A 12468-nucleotide genomic window follows, 5' to 3' on the forward strand; every position below is an offset into this window, starting at 1 on the left:
GGATATTCAGCATAAAAATGTAAACATTATAAAATAATGTTTTTTTCACTACAATCATTCGTTGCACAAACACAACATATGATTTTGTGATCTAGTACAGTCGGTTTTCGAACTCAAAAATCGTAACCTGAATTATGTTCGGAAGTCATTCGAAATATTATCCAAGTTAATTTAAATGTGCTCACCTTAATTATTCCACGATTAAACGAGGCATGTCTTGGAAGTTGTCGTTCGCGTTCTCTCGATGATTTTATGTTTCTCTACACATTAAATATATAACACCAATATAATATACTAACACTGACACACAGAGACGTTCGTCTAACAGCCAAAAAACATTCCGAACGAAATGTTAATTAAATTCTCAACACAGACACTACCGAACAAACTTATAACAATCAACTGGTTGAGGAGAATAAACGGCGCAGAAAATGTACGCCGGATAAATGTAATATGGAGAACTGTTAGGAAAAACACTAGAAAAACAGTGATAAAGTGAATTAACTTTGCACAAACAACACTGGGTAGATTTATAAACAAATAACACAAAAAATGTTAACAAAAACGTAACAAAAAACGATGGCTAACTTAACAAAAACACTTCCTGAACTTAATGCACCTTTATTGTTGAACTTGGACAACGAATTTGTTACTTAAATAAACAACCGGCTCTTTTAGGTTTGAGTAATTATTAGAAATTTACCAAATGTGTAATTTTACATTGTATTTTTATCCAATTAACTTTATTCGGAGCGCTGCTTCAAAACAGCGTGCGCTCCGCCGTGTGGACGATTCGATACTGACTTTCGAAAAGCGAAACGAAGCGCTTCTCCTCTCTGTCTTCGTCGGGCGGATTCGGATGTGACCTCGCCTTTCGGGCGCTGTTGCCAACTCTTGGTCGCCGTTTCATTCGTGCCGCGAGCTGCAAGAGGCGGCACATCCGACCAAAAGCCACGCCCTCGAAATCTCTCATGTTCCTGAACAATTGTTTGTCACGACCACTGGCGACGCCATCAAACAAACGCGGAATTTTGTTGCGTTTTAGCGTTGTAAATTTGACATTTGATGCCGCTTTGCGTTTTTATGTATTTCGCATCAATGCGTGCTGATAGCGCTGATTAAATGGACGAAGTCCTAGCCAGAACTCGAATGGTCGACTCCTTTTGATAGTGTTTTTATGATTTATTTATAATATACGGGCAGATTGCAATCTCAAAAAATTATTCCGGTTCTTACCGTAATGTCGGAGTCTTTTTTAGCCCACACGCCGGAGCGGAAAAGGGAAATATTGAAATGAGCTCGCGTAACAGCTTATTTTTAAACATATTTATAGTATGGTAGTAAAATGGTCATTCATCAGGCATTATAGCACCCAGGGCAGGAACACAGAGGTAAGGCTTAATATTAATCAATGATACGCCGACTTAAAAATTCCTTGATTCAAGTCAGATAAAAACCCTGATTCGTAATATAGTTCGAATCAACTCGAATCGAGCTTATATATCGGCAAAAGAACAAAAAAAACTCATCGATGTATTTATTTAGTAAATGTGATAAAAATTTATTGTGTAAAGTATGGACCAATAGAAAATCAACCAAAATTACACAGAACCACGAAATGAAAAAGTTGTCTGTATTGGGTGCGCGATATATATTTTCCAAAGCATTTTTTACCGAAGTTGGGGGTCAAACTGTAAAAAACGGATTTTCAACATAATAAACAAAATATTTATCAACTGTTTCTACTATCGTACATCTCGCTTTGGTAGTTATTTCTGTTCAATTTATTATAATCCAACTAATTGTTTCTTGAAATATAGTCGTTACAATTGGGATAAACGCAACTGTTTGAAATACAGAATATTTTATGGGCATATTTTTTTTTTTTTAGAAAGATCACACTGGATACAACTTTCGTATGGAGCTTAATGAGAAGAATTCATCGTCATAGTTGAAATAATTATTAATATAATTTATCTCTTGTAAAATTTCTTCTTATTTTCAAATTATTTAAAAACTTATTTACTATTTTCTTATTGTTTACACTTCGCCAGTATAAAAGTTTAAGTGATCCTTTCTTCCCCAACCGCATGTAAGTTATTCTAAAGCCTAGTTAAAAAAATTGTTGAGTCTAACTTATAAATAATAATACATCTTATAAAACAGTTGAATTACGTATTCTTAAAAAATATATTTAGGTATCGTAAATTAAACAAACGCGCTTCAAAACAAGAAGACCAACAAGGGAAAATAATAAATTGGTTAAAATACTGACAATGTAAGCGTTTATCTTTTGATTACGATGTCGCCTGATTTAAGGGGATGACTAATTTTAATGATCATTTTTCCTCTAATTCAAAATAGTATAGTGAAAAAAAATCCACACTTATTTTGTTTTTGGGATAATGGTTGAAGACCATTTTACCCGCTCTACTCTATTGCACAGTTGCAATATTTTTAGTAAGACGATAGAAGTACAACATGTAAAGGTACACCAAATTTCACAAATACATGGTTTAAAATACATTTATTTGCCTTCAAAAATTGTAGATTTCTTAAGTTTAGGAAATTTTAGAAAAATAAAAAAAACACTAGTAAGAACTAAATTTTCAAAATTAGAAAAAGTGGTATCAATTTACAACTTTAGCAATTACGAATATAATCTACTAATCAAACACGAATAGACTACATTGCAAGTATTATAAAATATAAATTTATTATTTATATAAAATGCTAAACCTGTTTCTTCGTAGCTAATACCTTCCACACCCTGTTGTATAAGGTTAATTAATGTTTTTCCTCCAATAACGTGTTTTTAGAATAATTCTTACTTCTCTGATCGTTAGCGATTTTATTAAAACTAAATTCACGAAGCGTGAAAACTGATAATCTTAAACTAAAATAGATAATAATTAAACTAATTAGAGACATTTACGTCGTTCACGCTCTGTAAACACAATATGTGCCACGATTCTCGGAATATTTCTGATCAGAATTCTATGAAGTTTCGTCTACTAGGCCAAACAGAAATAGATTCTAATTGGAATCGAAGCTTATGATTCTTGTTAAATGGAAAATAATGATAAATCATCAGCGTATAGAGCAAGAACGTCCTTCGGCGACATGGTATTTATTTAAATGCTCAAATTATACGTTTATGTCGTTATTTTATCGATATTTTATGTCCCTTTAATATGACTTGAGATTGTATAATTAATATCTAATGAAAACGTATAATGGAGTTTCAAGCCATATTAAAGTAATTCCGTAATAATTGTATGTTTTTAAAAGAATTTAGTGCTAAGCGGTATTTTGCCTTGGGGCAATTTGTATTATTAATCAATTCAGGTTTTCATCTTTAAAATTTGATGATAGAATTTTATATTATTATCGAGGCACTCTATTCCAATTTTGAATGATGTTTTATAATTGAACCACTTTTAGGAAGACCATAATATTTAAGCATGTTTGATTTGACCTCTATGATCCTCCAATTAAAAAATAATATTATTTTTTCTGTACTTAATAACCGGCTGAGTCAATCTAAACTAATCATCACGATTCCTAACTGATATATTTCAATCAATTTTTGAATTTTCAAAATTGGTTCAAGATTTTTGTCTAAATCGTGGACAAATAATTATGCCCTATTTTGTTAAGTATAAAGAACTGGCTCGAGCGATCGTCGCGAAAAACTATCCAACGCTAGTCTTATTCGAGTTACATCAAATGGTTTCAATTGTTACCTACTGAGTAGCAAACTTCAACAAGTCATCTTATTGTCTTTTAATGTCATAAATTGTTGATAGATATTAAACTGATTCAGTAAAACATTTCTATTTTCGCCGAAACTTGCTATAAAGACACTTTTGGAGCAAACCAAAAATTTTCGAAACGATTTATTTAATTTTGTAGTTACATTTAAGTAATCATTGTTACCCAATTATTTATATATTAGAAAATTAATTTAATCCTAATAAAAATTTAAAAAAGATAAATGTTTTGCCGTTTTCTGTATATTGGTAGACGCTCGAGCGCAACCATTGATTGATTCCTATTAAAAATTACAAATATATAACAATAACATATTGTTTGATTAATATTCAGAAAGACGTTTTAGACGTGTCCATTTATAATCTAAAAAGTCGTTCAAGTTTAATTTATTATATATACAATCAATGTCTTCAAATTTTATCTAAACAAAGAATCAAGTCAAGCTCTTTATCGTATAAAACACAAACAATATTTTCCTGAGCGTTAAAGAGCATTTTATTTTATATATTCGGTATTCGGCCTAATATCAAAAAAGGTGCGGAATATGCCAAATACCGAATAGTAACCGAATATTCGGTTGAAGTCTAGAGATTATCGTTATTTCATGAAGACCATCATTTTATTTTTTCTATCCAGTAGGTATAAAAAATCATTAAATAGTTATATTTTTTTGAAACATACGAGGTCTGTTCAAAAAGTACCCGGAATTTTCGTTTTTTCAAAAAAATATTTATTTATTCGTCTACATTAATGTGGTCCCCTTCAAAGTAGTCCCCCCCAGATATAATACACTTATGCCAGCGTTTTTTGCAATTTTCGAAGCACCCTTGATATTCACTTTTTGATATGTCCTTGAGCACTCTCAGCGATTTTCTTCAATCGAGGAAAACCGCCGTCCTTTCATGGGTCTCTTCAACTTTGGGAATAGGAAAAAGTCACACGGAGCCATATCTGGTGAATTTTTGCACTTTGCAACACTTTATTTCATTTTTTACGCAAAATTTAATACAAATTCTTTGACTTTTCAATTCTTCCATTGTAAAAATCGCCGAGCTCAGAAAAACACGTCGAACCTTAGCGACTACCACAGACAAAGTAAACAGTGAATATAGCTGAAAATTTCATCATACTTTAGGGGCATGTATACCAACACAATAAAAAAAAAATTTTGACTAGCTCAAATTTTCCTGATAGCTCAGTCACGTTTTTGATATTTATGTTATAAAAGAATGTGATTTAGTATCATAATTTCAATGTACGACTTCCGTCTATCAATCTCCTTCTTCGTTTATCTAAATATTTATCTAAATGTTCTTGATCGTATAAATAAAAGTATCAAACTGGCATTATCGCTGTTGCACTATCAATGATTACCGTTGACATCTACATATAAATAAAATACACGTGTGAAACGCGAATGAGCATATTATAAAGTCTGTATATAGAATTAAAATGCGCAGATTAATTACTTTCTGAAAGATAATTTTAAATTGTATACATAAGTGATCTAAAGTTTTTTGTTGGATTTTCATAAATGTCATAGTAAATTTTATTGGTCGTTACTATAATTCACTAATTATAGTATGAGAAAAATATTATAGTAAGAAATTAAATAAAATGATCTTGGTTTGCAGTATGTTGTTAACCAGCACAGCATTGACGATGCTATACTTTTTTATAACATCTATATATCGCGTTTAACTCTGGATTGGAAAAAGTGCTAGAATTTCTGGTTTTATAAACAGGTATAAGAAAATTTTAGATTTTAGAAAAAAAAACTGAAGATTTGAAATTTTAATTTTTTGCTTTTAATCATTCTAATTGTGATTGTAATTGATTAATATGATTGTAACGTAGAAATAGTATAAATAGTTTGTTTAGGTAATAATACATTATACTAACTTTGCATATATGATGCGGTCTCTTATACTTTTTGCCGTATGAAAGAGATAAATTTCATATATATTAGTACGAAACCTCAGATTAGATAAAAAGCCAATATTCATTTGCAAATTCTTCAATTAAAACCTGGTAACAGATGAAATTTTTGCTTAAGAGAATTGTTACAAATGTAGTAAGAAAGTAAAATTTTGTTAACAGTTCATAGTTCATGCGAAAGCTCTATGAAGAATCTGGTATGTGTTTATAAAATATTCATATTTACCCTAAAATGATGGTTTTTAACTATTGACTGTCGTATCTCCGAAAAAGCTATCAAGGCTGAATCAATCAACGTATGTTCATTGTATCAATCATATCAATGTACATTAAAAATGCAAATCGAATATTTTTTCAAAATTCAAAATTTTTTTCAAATGTATAAATCGTTCCTGAAAAAGTTATAACCTAAAATTTTTATATACAAATAATAAATAAAAGTTAAAAACTAACGTCCTAATAACTATTGCTATGGTTGAATGTGCATTTTACAAGTAATGAATTATTAAAATCAATCTACGGTTTAACCTTTTTAGACAATTTTTGATAATTATTACTATAGGTATTTAACCCTTTCGATAAGGAAGTTTTTTTGCACAGAAATGTCGCTGCTGTACGGAACAGCGTGTCAATATGAATAAAAATATGTTAAAAAACTAAAAACTACAATTCTTAATTGTTTGACTCATAAGTCCTAAATCATATAATAATCATAAGTCATATGCCATATGTTTTATTTTAATAATATGATAGCAATTGTGATGGCTGATAATTTTATAAAAAATGATAATAATATTTTCCCTGTGAAATAAATGTACATAAAATCGAATACACTTGCTAAAATCTTGAAATAAAAGCAAACAACGTGTCGTCTATGGACGACATCCGTACATACAATGCGTCACGTGGATGTCGTCCATAGACTACAATTGAAGCGAAAGAGTTAAGCACAGTTGCCATTGAAAGTGAATTTGGGTAAAGCCTGGATAATTATTTTTAAATCGTCATTCAACATTAAAGGGAACGTATAACATGATAAAGAAGATTGCTAAATTTGTTCGATATCTCTTGTTCTTGGTCAATTTCAAAATAATTTGTTTAAATAATTATTTTTTGTTTTGTACGGACTTTTGCACATTATGTGACAAAGTGTTATAAATAATGAATGAACATACCGATATTTAATTCTATATAATATTATAAATAGTGTTCTGCAACACATGTATCATGAAGACTAGTCTGGTATAGCGGAGGATTAGGAGCATATATTCCTTGCTTGTCTTGTCTGAATTTAGAACAGTAAACTTTTGTGATATATTTTTAATTTCAGTAAATAAGAAATAGTCCTTATCAAAAATAGTAATAAAAAAAAAGGATAAAGATTCGTAATATTGCAAACAAATACTATAACGTGCTATAGTATATTATCAGAATTACTAACTAATATTCTATAGCATAAATCAAAAGAAAACAATACTAGAAATAAGGTGTCTAAAAAAGTCTAGAAATAAGAAGTCTGATGTATTTAATTATAAGGCCAATAAACAAAAATGTCTAGAAAAGTAAAGATAACTGAGAACTGAAAATTGATAGTTTAAACCATAGCCAATAATATACAAATACGTTCAAAAAAATGAACTAGCAATAAACTTTTTAAATAAAAGATAGATAATTTTTTGTTTCTCCAAATAGCGTAATAAATGCCTAAAAAAAATATAGAAGAGTAGTATTTAGTCCACCAAAAAACCACAGTAAATTATCCCACATAAAACATAAATAAGGAAAAATGAAACCATTTTCTGCAAAACATGTTATTTATTTTATATAATAGATATAATTTTGAAAACATTTTAATCAGTTTGCTATACTTATAATATGGTCTTATTATAAGATGACGCAAGTTATAAATCTCATTTGGTACTGAAATCGTCAAAAAAGTTTTTTAGTGTAAAAATTTGGATAATATATTTTAAAAGCACAGCTATTGTAGTTTGTGTTTGAATAAATAGTTTTTCTTATAGGGGTTGAATAATATGTTTCTTTTATATATGTATATATATATATATATTCATACGATCCCAATATGAGTAGGTTTTTTAATGACATTTAAAATCTCATATATCTTTTTTAACATATTCGGTCCATAAGTTGTTTATACATTTTATACACGTGTTTCAATATTCTACCTTTTCATAGTTCCTAAAAAAGTTTCTTTTAATAAGATAAGAATAAATAGAATTGTTAGCACTCTATGCAAGATTTTGTAGAGAAATTTATCAGGAACTATGTAACACCAAATAAATCTATTTTTATAATGGACTACAAGAAAAGTGTCAAACTCAAATGTTGCTCTGATACAATTTCTTATATTATTGTCTGTAAATAATTTAAGGAAAGACAAGTCTTCTAACATAATTAAAAAATGTCAACAAAAAAAATTGTTTAAATTAAGGGGCTAATTTTCTTATAAAATAGACCGATGTTACGCTCCTTTCTTCATATAAATTGGTAGTAAAAACTGTCGAAATGTTATGTATTTGCTGTGCGATCAGGCGTTATGCACTTAATACCAAATTTCACGTGTGTGTTATATTTGCACATCAGAAAGATGCATATATGATTTTCTATCTAAGTTAGGTTTTATATCTAAAACGCCTGACTGGACACCAAATATAGTTGATAGATACGTTGTTTTTGCTACAAATTTATATGAAGAGAAGAGCTTTATAAGAGAAATTGACTCCTGAATCTAAAAAATACCAAGTTCAACTTTGTAGCTTAAATTTAAAGTTTTTTTTAGAATCAATTCGTATTTGATCAAATTTGAATTTGACATAGTTCATGAGTTACATTTTAATAAACAATAAGAACTCAATATATATATATATATATATATATATATATATATATATATATATATATATGATAGATTTATTTAGATATGTTTTCCATGCCCATCAATACTTCTATCTTTCTATATTATTATACTTGAATATACGTTTGTAAGAAAATAATTTTTCTAACAAATGAAATTTTATTTTTATCATTTATTTTTAAGTACATTTTGATCAGTTTTGATCAGTTGTTAAACTTCTTCACTTATATCTTCCCATAATTTTTCTTTTTTTTTATAAATTACTTACATTTACTAAGCAAACGTATTGTTTTAACAACAAACATTCATTAAATTTAGGACCTTTATATACAAATGGTTTTATAATAGTTTAACAGATTAAAGCTTATAGATTCTAGATTAACAGATTTTTAAGATTACAGTCTATCATAGATAATATGAGTCTGTATAAGGTAACAACATCAGTGCATTCGCCATAGTGCGTTTATAATTATATTTATGGGCTTTTTATTAGTAACGTCAACTAAATATAATCTTAACTAGATTCGAGCATTAGTAAAGAATTATTTCGTTTTCACATTTTCGGAATGATAAAAATATTTTCTAGAGTTTTTAAATCTTTCTCTTCAGCCGGTAACTATCATCATATTCGCCAAACTAAATTTTTGTACCAAACAATTATACATTTTTAGAACATGATAATTTTATAGTGCTTTGAGATATTAATACTACATTGTAATCAATTAATGATTTTATATATTAATAATTAGATAAAAGTTTTGAATACACAATATGTTAAACTCGTGAGCTTTTTGCAAGTCTTAGAAATCGCATGAGATTTCTCTTTACCTTACAAATACCTCCCAGTAAAATTATCTTCACCGTACAATTACCTTTTAGTAAATATGTGCTTTCTTAAGAAAAAAATAAGCCTTTCTTCGGGAGGAAAAGCTTACTCAAAATTCTGAGAAAAAAAATTCACAAAAGGGACGAAAATTGATCAAATGTCGTGCGGGAAGAAAAATGATTAAAAAATGATGAATTACTAAAATAATTAATACATAATAGGGGTTATTAGAAAAAGAGTGAAAATGTAGGGTTGTATGAAGATTTCAATTCCGCATTGTAACCGAAAATTGGTTCCAAAAATTGAAAGAAAATGTTAGTGGTCGATGACACTTATTAAAATTTTTTATTAAATTATCTTTTTAAGTTAAATTTGGACTTTACCTTAAGCTCTATAAACTTTGAATCAAACCTCTAGAAAATCTGAATTGAAATTCAGTGAAAAACATTCACTGACTGAAAATTTGTGTAGGAAGGTGAAAATTGAAGACTGTATTTGTTGTTTAATTACGCATCACAAAAAAATTAAATTGAACCAAAAAATTAAAATAAATCTCAATTATAACCAACCCTTACTATTTCTCAGTCCTACTGAACGTAGGACTCGTATAAAATTTAATAAAAATTTGTTTCGAAGAAGTATGATGACTAACACTATTGCATTTTTTTTATAAAGATGTATAAATTTTGTTATAATGTACCATTCAGGTAATAAACAAAAAAACCACAGCACTTTTCAGCAACATGTTCATAATTTTGATGGTCATTCAAAATAATATAAATACTTTCAAAATTGGTTTATAATCATTCAAAATAGTATCTTGATTTAAATTATGTTAGATGTTCTAAAATTGTATAATTGCTTCATAGATTTAATAAAAATAATTGGAATAGTTATTTCTTTGTAAATGTTGTGTACATTTTGGAGAAGACTTGAAGTATCTCATTAAACAAATAATTATAATTGTTCAGCAACAATAATTATTCATTTATTTCTTTAGTGCTGAAAATAAAATATATATTTGAATAAATATAGCGGTTTTTTATTTATGTGATGGAAATTGCGAAAACGAAAAAATCCTCGACCTGCATCGACAAAATTTATCCATTTATTGAAAATGATCCTAAAGCTGTCCCATTAGTTTAGAAATCAATTTAAATTAACAAAAACTTTCACTTATTATAACTATGATTAAAAAAACGTTCTGAAGTTTTTTTTGGAATACATCATCAGTTATATTTAAGTTTGGAAGCAATACGAAGGAAGCATAGAATTAAAACTTAATTATTCAAACTAAAATTTTTGGCAAAATCTTGAAATATTAAATATTTTATTAAAAATCACAATGTTTTAGTATTATTTGAAAATATTTTGGGCTTACATAGATATTTTTTTAATTTAATTTTTGTTATTTTCATCGATCTCTCAATGTTTATACATTTTTATACATTGTGATTCTTTTTTATATAAATATATTTACATAATAGAATATAATATATAGCTAACATTTAATATACATGGCCACGGTAATGGGGCAGTTTTATAATGCAATGAATGATATGGTTCATCAAACGTTTATAAAAATATCAAATGCAATCAAATATTTGTATTTTGAATTAATTATATAAACCAAGCATAATTCAGATAAATAAGTATTTAAAATTTGTATTTAAACCGCAACAAATAATTAATAATTAATTTTTAATCACTAAGTCCAGAAATCAAATAAAAGCCAGTCATTGAATTATAAAATTAATTGCCAACAATATTTTCTCCCAATATCTCATACACTAATAATTTAATTATGCGTACAATATTTTTTCAATATAATATGATGTTTTATACAATATATAATATCAAAATATAATCATACAAAATAATTCAATATGATTTTACCTATATATTTTAAGTTAAGCCTATAATTTAATAATATTATTTTAAGTGTCTTACAGAGACTAATTTGAGACGGTTTTGCGTGCATTTTGAAGACAACAGGAATAGTAATCTGATTTAATCAGATGTTTAACTTTTATTAATAATTAATTTAACATTTTCATAGTAGTTCCATTAGGCTAATAAATTCAATACAAAAATTACTTTTTATGTAACTTGTGTTCCAATTTAGTAAAATATATGGAATATTAAAACTATTTAAAGAATTTGGCAATCTTGAGTAAGTATACGAGTTCAGTCTTTGGTGGTAAGTAAATTTTCATATGATCTATGAATGAACATAAAAAATGATAGGATGCAATTTAATGAAAAAAAAAAAAATAACGAAACATCAAAAGAACGTAAGAAGTTAAATTTATCATTTATTTGAAATTTTAATTAACGATATCATATACATTGTCGAAATAAAGATGCTTCAAAAGAAATAAAATGCAATTTTAAATTAAAAAATTATGATAAAATATGATCATAAACATTCGCGTCTATAAATTAATTACCAATGACTATCTTAAATATCTATTGTATTCAGTATATTATAGTTAATAATATTTATAATTCTAATAGAGTTTTGGACATATCATTGAAGTAAATACTTAACACTGCTATATGGAACTACTACAAACTAATTAATAGATTAATTTTTAATGTTGTTTTTCATAGAGAACTATGTTTCATATATTACATATTCATCTAATTTGGGTGAATTGACTCTATACAGATGGTATACCATTGCACTTTTTGTGAAAAAAAAATGTTAATACGAATTGTAAAAGTAGCAAGTAAATATTTATGCAAAATAAAAGCGGAAAATAACAACAAATTCGGCAAATTTTATAAATGATATATACGTATAATATATCGCTAGTATTTCACAATATTCATATAAATAAATAACGAAAATAGATGGCCAAATAAAAATGTTTTTGTAGAAATAATGCATATGTATTAAAATAAATAATCAATGAGTACGATATTCACGATTTATCATTCAATTAAAATGAACCCTTTCCACTCGGATGCCGCTGCTCCGGCGACAAAATACATATTAACTTTGGAATTCCCGAGTGGAAAGTGTTAATAGACAAAATAGGTAAATTAATTA

General features: G+C 27.5%; 1 protein-coding gene across 1 annotated transcript in view; it reads right to left on the minus strand.

The window, feature by feature from the left end:
- The window catches only part of LOC113374819, a 226363-nt gene extending 225841 nt beyond the window's left edge, over positions 1-522 (minus strand). The window contains exon 1 of the mRNA XM_026614784.1: positions 186-522. The gene's annotated coding sequence lies outside the window, so the exon portion shown is untranslated. The remainder of the gene's footprint in view (positions 1-185) is intronic.
- Between the last annotated feature and the right edge of the window lie 11946 nt (positions 523-12468).

This window comes from Ctenocephalides felis, unplaced genomic scaffold (genome assembly GCF_003426905.1).
Source record: "Ctenocephalides felis isolate EL2017-DRISC unplaced genomic scaffold, ASM342690v1 CF-g0.4_SCAFFOLD_01886, whole genome shotgun sequence".
Lineage (NCBI taxonomy): Eukaryota > Metazoa > Arthropoda > Insecta > Siphonaptera > Pulicidae > Ctenocephalides > Ctenocephalides felis.